Source organism: Protobothrops mucrosquamatus, unplaced genomic scaffold, assembly GCF_001527695.2.
Source record: "Protobothrops mucrosquamatus isolate PMUCROS unplaced genomic scaffold, P.Mucros_1.0 scaffold2264, whole genome shotgun sequence".
NCBI lineage: Eukaryota > Metazoa > Chordata > Lepidosauria > Squamata > Viperidae > Protobothrops > Protobothrops mucrosquamatus.
The window spans coordinates 107,213-117,378 of record NW_015388353.1 but is presented as its reverse complement, the minus strand read 5'-3'; positions in this window follow the sequence as shown (position 1 = coordinate 117,378).

Here is a 10,166-nt window from a genome sequence, read left to right as displayed (position 1 = left end):
TATGAAGAGATCTGAAGAAGCTTCTTGGATGAAAATATGAAGAGATCTGAAGAAACTTCTTGGAGGAAGAGAGTATGAAGAGATCTGAAGAAGCTTCTTGGATGAAAATATGAAGAGATCTGAAGAAGCTTCTTGGAGGAAGAGAGTATGAAGAGATCTGAAGAAGCTTCTTGGATGAGAAGCAAAATGCCTTGAAACACAAACAAAGAATGTCCGGTTGCCTTTTGAAAAAGCACCTTCGGGACAACCATGGCCCGGATGACTGAGAATCTCCATGGAGATATCTCATCAAGCCCACATAACATTTTTGCTCTACGAGATGCTTGGGCTTTTGATTGGCTTCCAGGTGCAATTCAAGGTGCTGGTTAGAGAGTCCTTCTTGGCACAGGGTCTGATTATCTAGTAGACCTTCTGAGTTCTGTGGCTCCTAGCTGCTCTGTATGAAGTGTGGAGTTTCTATGGAGATTCTCAGTCATCCAGGTCATTCTCAAGCTTCCTCCTTCCGTTATATATTCAAGATGGACAGTGTTTAATTATTTATATGTTACGTATATGTAGGGGTATAAGTCTATACATATGTTGTATATAGCATGTTTAGGTGTATGTTATGTATGTGTTCACTTTGAGAGCGGGCAACTAAATGTCATTTTTGGTGTGTGCCGTTGTGCCCACAGTAAAAAATGACAATAAAGGTTCTCTTTCTCTCTTTCTCTCTCTCTTTCTCTCTCTCTTTCTCTCTCTTTCTCTCTCTCTTTCTCTCTTTCTCTCTATCTCTCTATCTCTCTATCTATCTATCATAGTTATCCCAAAGGTGCTTTTTCACAAGGCAACTGGACTTTCACAAGGCAATTGTTTTTCTTTGAAGATGTTTCGCTTCCCATCAGTGCTGAAGAAGCTTCTTGGATGAGAAGCGAAATGCCTTCAAAGAAAAACAAGAAAGTCCAGTTGCCTTGTGAAAAAGCACCTTTGGGATGTGTGGAGTTGTCATGCTCCAAGATCCTATCCACTAAACAATATCACTGGATAGAACTAGTGTAGCACCTGCATTCTGGAACACCATCCCTCTTGAGATATCAATCGATCAAATCTTTATTAAGGTCAGCCTAAGATCAGCCTAACCTCCTGCGATAGGTTCACCCTTCACCCTGGCTGTGTTCAAAAGAGCTTGAAAAAACCCTGGCCCTTCCTTGGAGCCTTAGGTGAGAGCGGGTGATGGGCCCTGTATATTCGCTCGACTTTAGTTGCTGCTTCTCTTTTCACATCTGACGGTTTAGCTGTGTGGTATGCTTGTTTTCACCGTACACCATCTAGAGTTGTTATAGACCTGGGCAGCCTTGTAAATTTCTAAAATAAAATATTAAAATAGGTAACATTAGTTGGCTCTGCAACGCTTGCGGTGTTTTAAAAAAAATGAGTTTAAATAACTCCAACAGTGTTTGTAAAGAAAGTCCATGATGTGATTGTTCTTTTCAATGAAACCGTGATTTCTGAAGACTGTTCAATTATAAAAGAACAAACGAAATTGGTTTTGGAATGAAGGAATGGATCCAAAATCCCTCTTCCATCTACTATAGCAAATTACCCTTCACCAAAATCCTTTTCTCCTGCTTCGTCTCAACTCGGCCTTGCAAACAGTAGCAATTTAACCACATTCTTATGTTTCATGACTGCTTTTTTAAAATGAGCTGTTCTATTATGCAAGGAATTCTTTTCCTGCCGTAACAGATCGTCCCCAGTTATTAACCGTGACATTATCAAACAGTTCCAAAAACACAGTTGCAGCAAGATAAAACAAACTTGAGCTAAATTCTTGTCAGCATAAAATGAATGAGACTAGACCAATAGTAACATGAAAAGAAAGAGTTTTGCAACATTAATTAAGAACATATTCCTCTGTAAGCAGATGTTTGCGTCTGTACATAAATTTAGAGTGATGGTATTCTGCTGTAATACCATCAGTGTAAGTTTATGTACAGATGCAAACATCTGCTTTTCAGACAGCCAGTAATTATATAAAAACTAAAAAAAAAAATATCTCCAGCCAAATAGTTTCAAACTTTATTTGGTGTGGACAACTGTAAAACATCCAAAGCATCAATGTTTCATTATTTCTCTCTAAAGCAAAATGTTTACTCTAAACTTCATTGCCACCGATACACTAGATTTCATGACAGATTAAAAGTTCCTACATTAATTCTGAAGAACACCTTAATAAACTGCCAAATTTATTATTATTATTTTTCCTGCAACTGGATGAAGAAGCCTAAATGAGATGCTCACTTATTTGGGAATAAGCCATTCTAAATATTGTGCAAGAAACAGTGTTTTGTTTATAGGAAATAACAATGTAGCTTCCTGTATATCTGCAATAATCTGTAGGGTTACCATTAATATAAGCTTGTAGATAACCACTTGCCTGGACACCTATGGTAGGAATATAGTTTAAGTTTAGACCTGTGTTTCAGAACTTTGGCAATATTAAGATGTGTAGACTTCAACTCCCAAAATTTCCCAGCCGATATGTGGAATTAAAGTTGTCAGAGCTGAGAAAGACTCATCCAGACTATAAAGAAGACTCTGTAAATTGGAGAAAAGTGTGAAAAAGTAACTTTTTTGTTGCAACCTAAACGGCTATAAGAATTATTATTATTAACAGCAAGTACTTTGAACTAGTAGTTAAAGCATGAGTAGGCTTTCTATATATACTGGGGTAGGAGAATATGGAGATAAAACTGAAGAAGAAATGCAAGAATTGCTACGTAAACATCAGCTTAGGCCTGGGAATGAAGCGAGGTGAGAAAGAAACTCAAGATAACCCAGTCTTGATTCTGTTTGATATAAGGCGGAAACTCTGACGGGCTTTCAAGATTCTGTTATTACGCCCAATTACAAGTTTCAGTGTTGACACTGGAAAGGAGAAATAAATCACCAGCGAAGTAAAATAATCGTCCAGATTTCATCTATGATTACTCAAAAAGAAACACAGGTCTTCCACATGTAAAATGTTGCTTATGAGACTCCACAGGCATATATAAATAAACAGACCAACATGCCTCTGAAGATGCCAGCCACAGTTACCGAGGGGACTGGAGGCTAAAATATATAAAGAATGGTTACTGGAATTGGGTATGTCTAGTTTAATGAAAAGAAGAACTAGGGGTGACATGATAGTAATGTTCCAATATCTCAGGGGCTGCCCCAAAGAAGAGGGAGTCAAGCTAGTCTCCAACGCACCTGAAGGCAGGAGAAGAAGCAATAAATGGAAACTAATCAAGGAGAGAAACAACCTAGAACTAAGGAGAAATTTCCTGACAGTTGGAACAATTAATCAGTGGAACAACTTGCATCCAGAAGTTGTGAATGCTCCAACACTGGAAGTTTTTAAGAAGAGACTGGACAACCATCTATCTGAAATGATATAAGATTTCCTGCCTGAGCAGGGGGTTGGACTAGATCAGGGGTAGGCAACCTTGGCTCTTTTATGACTCGTGGACGTCAACTCCCAGAATTCCTGAGCCAGCATAGCTGGCTCAGGAATTCTGGGAGTTGACGTCCACGAGTCATAAAAGAGCCAAGGTTGCCTACCCCTGGACTAGATAGAAGACCTTCATGGTCCCTTCCAACTCTGTTATTCTGTCTGCTGCCTGTGATTTGGTTATCAAATCTAGAAATTCTCAGGGTGACCAGAAAAACGGGCAGAAGGAGAGACGATTAGAAGCACTTAGTTAGTTTTTAAAAAGCTGTATTCATGGGGAATTCCCCATGAATACAGATTTTTAAAAACTAACTAAATTGATGGTCATCACCACACCTGATCACCAATTAACTGTAAGTTATATGAGGAAATATATTTTAATTAATGTCTAACTTTAACAGCCAAGGAACCAATTGAACTTTACATCATGTCAGCAAAACCTCCCCAGACTTGTAACTGCTACTTGTTATGGATCTACGTTTAATACCAGGAATGATTACAGGAACTCTGAATTCCCGTTCGTTTTCAAAGAGCGGAATGTTCCGCAAAACTATATCCTAAAAATCCAGTGACCTGCCAATCTAGAAAGGAGGCTTCACAAAAAAATAAATCTACACAAAGTATTGATTTCAATCCTAAAACAAATTGGGGTACCAAGTTGATAATCTAAGGATGCTTTCTCCTCGCACAAAGTCTGCAATGAGCACATGCACAAAAGAGGCATTGACAAGCAACTCAAAGGGCAAGGTTCAATTCAGATTCGGGACGATATTTGCTTTCTCCAAATCAAATAGCATCATCCTAAACAAACATCCCTTTTGATAAGGCTGAATAATCATTTCATTTTAGGCAAGTTGTCATTATTCTGGCAGCTGATTTTTCTCAGGATCTTAGTAGCGAAGACGCTTCTGGTGTGCACGCCCAATTTGCCTAAATACAGGTAGTCCTCAACTTATGACCATAATTTGAGCCCCAAATTTCCGTTGCTAAGCGAGACACTTGTTCAGTGAGCTTTGCCCCATTTTACAACATTTCCAATCTTGCCACAGTTGTTAAGTGAATCACTGCAGTTGTTAAGTGAGTAACATGGCTGTTAAGTGAATCTGGCTTCTCTCATTGACTTTGCTTGTCAGAAGGTTGCAAAAGGGGCCACGTGACCCCCCTGGGACGCTGCGACCGTCATAAATATGAGTCATTTGCCAAGCATCTGAATTTTATTCACCTTACCATGGAAATGCTGCCAGGGTCGTAAGTGTGAAAAACAGTCCTAAATCACTTTTTTTTCAGTGCCGTTGTAACTTCGAACTAAATGAAATGTTATAAGTCGAGGACTACCTATACTACATGACAAGTAGCTAAACGTTGTAATGTAGGAACCCAGAAGCTTACAAACTAAGAAATACTAGCAACACAAGACAGCGACGGATTCTGCGAGCAGTTCTGCATTTCGAAGACGTTAGTTCATGCATCCAGATTATTTCCAGAGAAACTGTTTATGGATCAGCTGCCATGCATCCAATATACTACTAGTAGTACAGTATAAGGGCCTCAGAATAGCTGCAGAAAACAAGAGGATGGTGCCAATTTCACAGTGTTGTTATATAAGCAAACAAAGTTGTTGTTTTTTACGGTTGTTACCGAATGCAGACATTGCTTCAATCACTGATCATTTAACGTAAAGGCTAGAAATTCCTGCTCAGCAGCCCAACACATGTGACTTCGGTATCAAATGAACTAAGAGTGGAGTTTCTCTCTCAAGTTAGCAGTTAGTATCTTTTGATTAACTGATGCATGAGCAGGCAGGAAACTGAAGTTAAAATAAGGGGTAGGAAACACTCAGAGGAGAGGCCTGTATAGGGTGGGTGAAAAATTCATGTCTGAACTATAACCTCTCATACTTACAACGGAGGAAAAAGACAGGTAGAAGATCGCCACTCTGGTACAGATAATCCTCAACTTACGACAATTGAGCCCGAAATTTGTGTTGCTAAGCGAGACATTTATTAAGTGAGTTTCGCCTCATTTTGCGAACTTTCTTGGCACGGTTGTTAAGTGAATCGTTGCGCTTGTTAAATTAGTCACACGGTTGTTAAATGAATCTGGCTTCCCCCACTGACTTCGCTTGCCAGAAAGTCACAAAAGGCCTGATCCTGGGAACGCTGCAATCGTCATAAATGTGAGTCAGTTGCCAGTGGACTGAATTTTGATCACGTGACCCTTGGATGTGACAAAGGTCATAATGTGTGAAAAATAGTCCTAGGTCACTTTTTGCAGCAATGTTGTAAATTTCAATGGTCACTAAATGAACTGTTGTAAGATGGGGACGCCCCCATTCCTTCTGCTTTGGAGCTCCAGCAGTTCTTCTCCAAATCCTTGAGGATTGTGGTAGGGTTCCCCCTTAACCAAGAGTTCGTACGGAAAAGCCTTAAGAACTGTATTTATATATATATATATATTCTCCCTCTTTGCTTTTGTTTTATTTCTCTAACTTTTGTTTCTGCTACGTTTTTAACTTAATAAAAATTCATTGTAAAAAAAAAAATAAAGACCGAGTTTATAGTGAAAATGGTCCCTTACACAGGAGGATCAGCAAACGTACAATTTCTAAACAACGTCCTAACCATATGTTTTCATCGCCCTGGAGAACAAATATAAAAAAAAGTACTGTGTTGCCGATCCTGCTGGGATTAAATTTAACAATTTCAAACACAAGTACTAATCTTCAGCATTGATACCCAAATAATGAGACTTCACTACAGTGTTTCCCAAAATTATGGAGGCCAACAGGCCCTGTTTAAGCATTCAATCATAGAAATATTTCAAAGTACCTACATCTATAATAAGAGAACAGCAGGGTAATTACAGCCCTCAGAAACGGCACTCTGTGGCCACACAAACAGAGAGCGTATTAAATGCGAAGGCTACAATCCTGCACAAAAATTGTTCCAAACGCAATGACTCGTTTCTTATAAAATCTTACATTCTTGTTGAGCACCACGGAGCGGTATCTTACTCCCAAGAAAACATCGTAGCCCCACGCTGTATTTGGAACTATCTAGTCAAATATTAAAACGTATTCCCTCTTTCACATCTCTGCCTCATAAAACTGCAGTTACTAATTGTAAAACTTCCTCTCCGAGGAATTTTTCAAAACCAGCATCTAAAAAAAAACAAAAAACTTGAAATGCAATCAGAGGCAAGTTTAACCAGTTTTCAGAACAGTATTTGGATAAGATCTTTCATGAACATGTCATGTAAGCTGGCATGAATGCAATAGTTTACTTCTGACTCTCATCTCCCAATTCTAGAAAAAAAAAAAGGAGATGAGGTATAATAAAACCTGCCTGCCTTGACATTTCTGCAAACACAAATATTTCGGTATTTCCCCAGTGTAAATTTCCCCAACTCAATTCTATTAGACGCTGCAATTCCAGCAACGGCCGTTGTAGAAATAGTCCGATGCCAAGAAAACTGACCAATAATTAAAGAAATTATTGCTGAGCAAATAGCTTGTTTTTATAATGAAACTGCTGACTAACTTTGAAAATAAATCCCTCCCTATTCAGGCAGCGATTGATGCATCCAGTATGTTTGTGTAATGAAACCTCTGGTAGTGTCTGGGACCGAGACTGCTATAATTAACCCACCTAAAAGGGAACAAAACTCATTCTGATGAAAAGCTGTTACCAAAGTTAACTAAACTGCCAATCAGTGCCCCTTGCCGACATCCTGTGAATGCAGACGTTCTGCATGCTTGCTTGCAAACAGAATTCGCCCTAAAACAGTGGTGGCGAATCTATGGCACGCGTGCCAGAGGCGGCACTCAGAACCCTCTCTGTGGGCATGCGCACTGTCGCCCCAGTCCCGCCTCTCCCCACGGCCCCCTCCTCACCAGCAGCCCCCCTGGAGGAGAGTCACCCCCGGGCATGGCCTGGGTGGAGCAGCGCAGCCAAGGACACGGCAGCCGGGCAGCAGGGTCAAGATTCCGCCCTCGCGCCCCGTTGCGCGCAGATGATGCTGTGGGGTGCGGGCGGAGGGTGTGACTGCCATGGTGCTGCTGGGCCGGCTGGGCAATCTGCTGTGGCGGGCCGTGGAGGCGGTGGGTGGCCCTGTGGGCGGAATGGGGGCGTGGGCGTGGGTGGAGCAGAGTGGGGCGGTTTTGGGGCACTCAGTCTCTAAAAGGTTCGCCATCACTGCCCTAGAACATCTTGTGGGAATCCAACTAGATTGTTTTTCCTGATCAACAAACCCTTGAGAGAAATTGAGGCTGCCTGCATCTCCTTAGCTAGAAACAGTAACCACATCAGTTCTTACATCCCCTAAGGACGAGTAAACCCTACTACAGATAAATTACAGACCTATAAGATGGTACTACAAAACCACTCCATTCAAGGAAACAGTCCTGCCAGACTTCCTGGTTGCAACATCTGGTTTATCTAACTGACTCTGTTTCGCCAACTTAGCCCTGTACTGTTAGGAAACCATGGTTTGGGGCTCACTGCAATAAGTCCACCCTGCCTATTGCGTCTTACTCAGCCCACAATGACGTAATGCACTGTATAATACAGAGCAGAGATTCTTATCTGGTGTAAATGTTTGTAGCAAACTTCAGAACTTGAAACAGGTTCAGAATAAGCGATGGGACAGAGTTCCTGAAACTAAATAACCAAGATAAAATCACCGCACCTGCGGGATCCTAAACACTATTTTAGATTCCAGGAGGGGAAGGAAAATATGGACATAATTTAAAAAAATGCATATGGCCTTTGAAGGTTTGCAATGGCAAATTTTAAAAAAAGCACGTTATTCACTACTTTAGTTCTAACACTGACAGGACACTATGTTTTCTCTTATAAGAAGCAAGGGACAACATCTAGACTACTTCCTATTTTTAAAATGAAATATTACGATTTTCCTGCAGGGCTGATGGATGAAACACGGATGACCTTTTGAAGTGTTTTGGACTATTTAAAGGTCACATCTCAAGGACAAAGAAAGACACTTTAATGGCGAACATGTTTTTTTAAAAGGTGTCAAAAACTAAGAAAGGAAATAATTCAGAACCTTTTTGCATTCAGGGTATGGGGTTCTAAGCATTCTGAAATATTTTAGAAATAATTTCGGGAATGCAAAGATGTTTATTGGTACACAAGCAGTGATGAAAACTAGTAATTTCTTTTAAGTACAGGATAAGGCTGAGTAGATACTAATGCCCTAAAAAAGGATAGACTTCTTGTTTCTTTCTTTCTTTCTCTCCCTCCCCCCTCCTCCAAATTTTTGAAGTAAAGTAGACTGAATGCTAAAGAACAACATCTAGAAAAACCACATTAGCCAACAAAAGAAAAGTAATGGCAGCAGTCACAAAGAATCTAGTTTTGTTTCCGTTCGGGCTACCCTTCAGCTTTCCAGGTAGTCCTTGATTTCTGACTACAACCGAAACCAAAATTTCCATTGCTAAGCAAGACAGTCGTTAAGCAAGTTCCACCCCACTTTTTAGCATCTTCTTTTCACACCGTTGTTATGTGAATCACTGCAGTTGTTAAGCAAAACTGGCTTCCTTCCATTGCTTGTCGGAAGCTGGCTGGGAAAGTTACAAAGCTACACGATGACATGAACCCGGGACATGCAAATATCATAAACACATGCTAGTTGCAAGCGTCCATGTTTTGTTCATGTGACCGCGATGCTGCAATTGTCGTAAATGTGAAAACCAGCTACCAGTCGCTTTTTTTCAGTGCCATCGCAACTTTGAACGGTCACTAAACGAATGATTGTAAGTCATGGACTTCCTGTATCGCAGAATGAGAAGGTAGGTATGAACATCCTGGATTTTAGGTTCTTTAGTGGGGCAAGACATTCAGCAACTCAAGAAGTGTAACACATCCTTCTCCTACCTAGGAACTGAAGAGCCAGAAAAACCTTTTTACATTTAGTTCCTGGAGAGGGGAGCTAGATTAAAAAAAAGATTTATAAATCCTTTGTGCCTGGGACCATCTCCCCATCTTAGGGTGAGGAGAGTTCCAGGAGAAAACTGGAGGAAGGCTCTTTAAAATGTGAATTAGAAGATTCCGGTTTATTTGGAAGGTAGGACTTGGTCAAGGTAGGTAGCTAGAGCAGAAGAAATCTAAACCAAGGTGTCCAACCTTGCCAAGGTTAAGACCTGTGGACTTCAACCATGCTGGCTGGGGAATTCTGGGAGTTGAGAGATCTCCTGTGATCTTAAAAAAAAGGGAAGACAAGGAAGAAAAGCAAACAGAAGACCAGATCTTGGAGACCCAAGAAGGAGAGGACCAAAAGGCAAAAATGAAGAAGGAAAAAAGAAGGTGAACAAGTGGAATCAAATTTTTTTAAAAAAAAAAAAAAAATATGATCATCTTGGTTTCACTCGGCTGGGCTGATCCTGTTAGAAAGAAGTTTTACATATGGAAAAAAAAAATTAAACTTCAGTTCTCATAGGATCAGGACAAGTAAAGGGGGGGGGAGAGATTATTAGGGCAGCCTCCCCCCTCCCGCCTTGCATTCACACGAAGGCGCAGCTGACTTTACCGGGCTAAAAGAATGGAGAAAAAGGTCAGAAGAAGGAGGAGAGCGAAGCCTGGCTGGGGATTAGAGGCACTGGTGTCCCCCCCCCCCCGCACCTTCGCCAACTCGCAGCCGGAGAATGACTGTGCTTTTAAACCAGGAGAGGAAT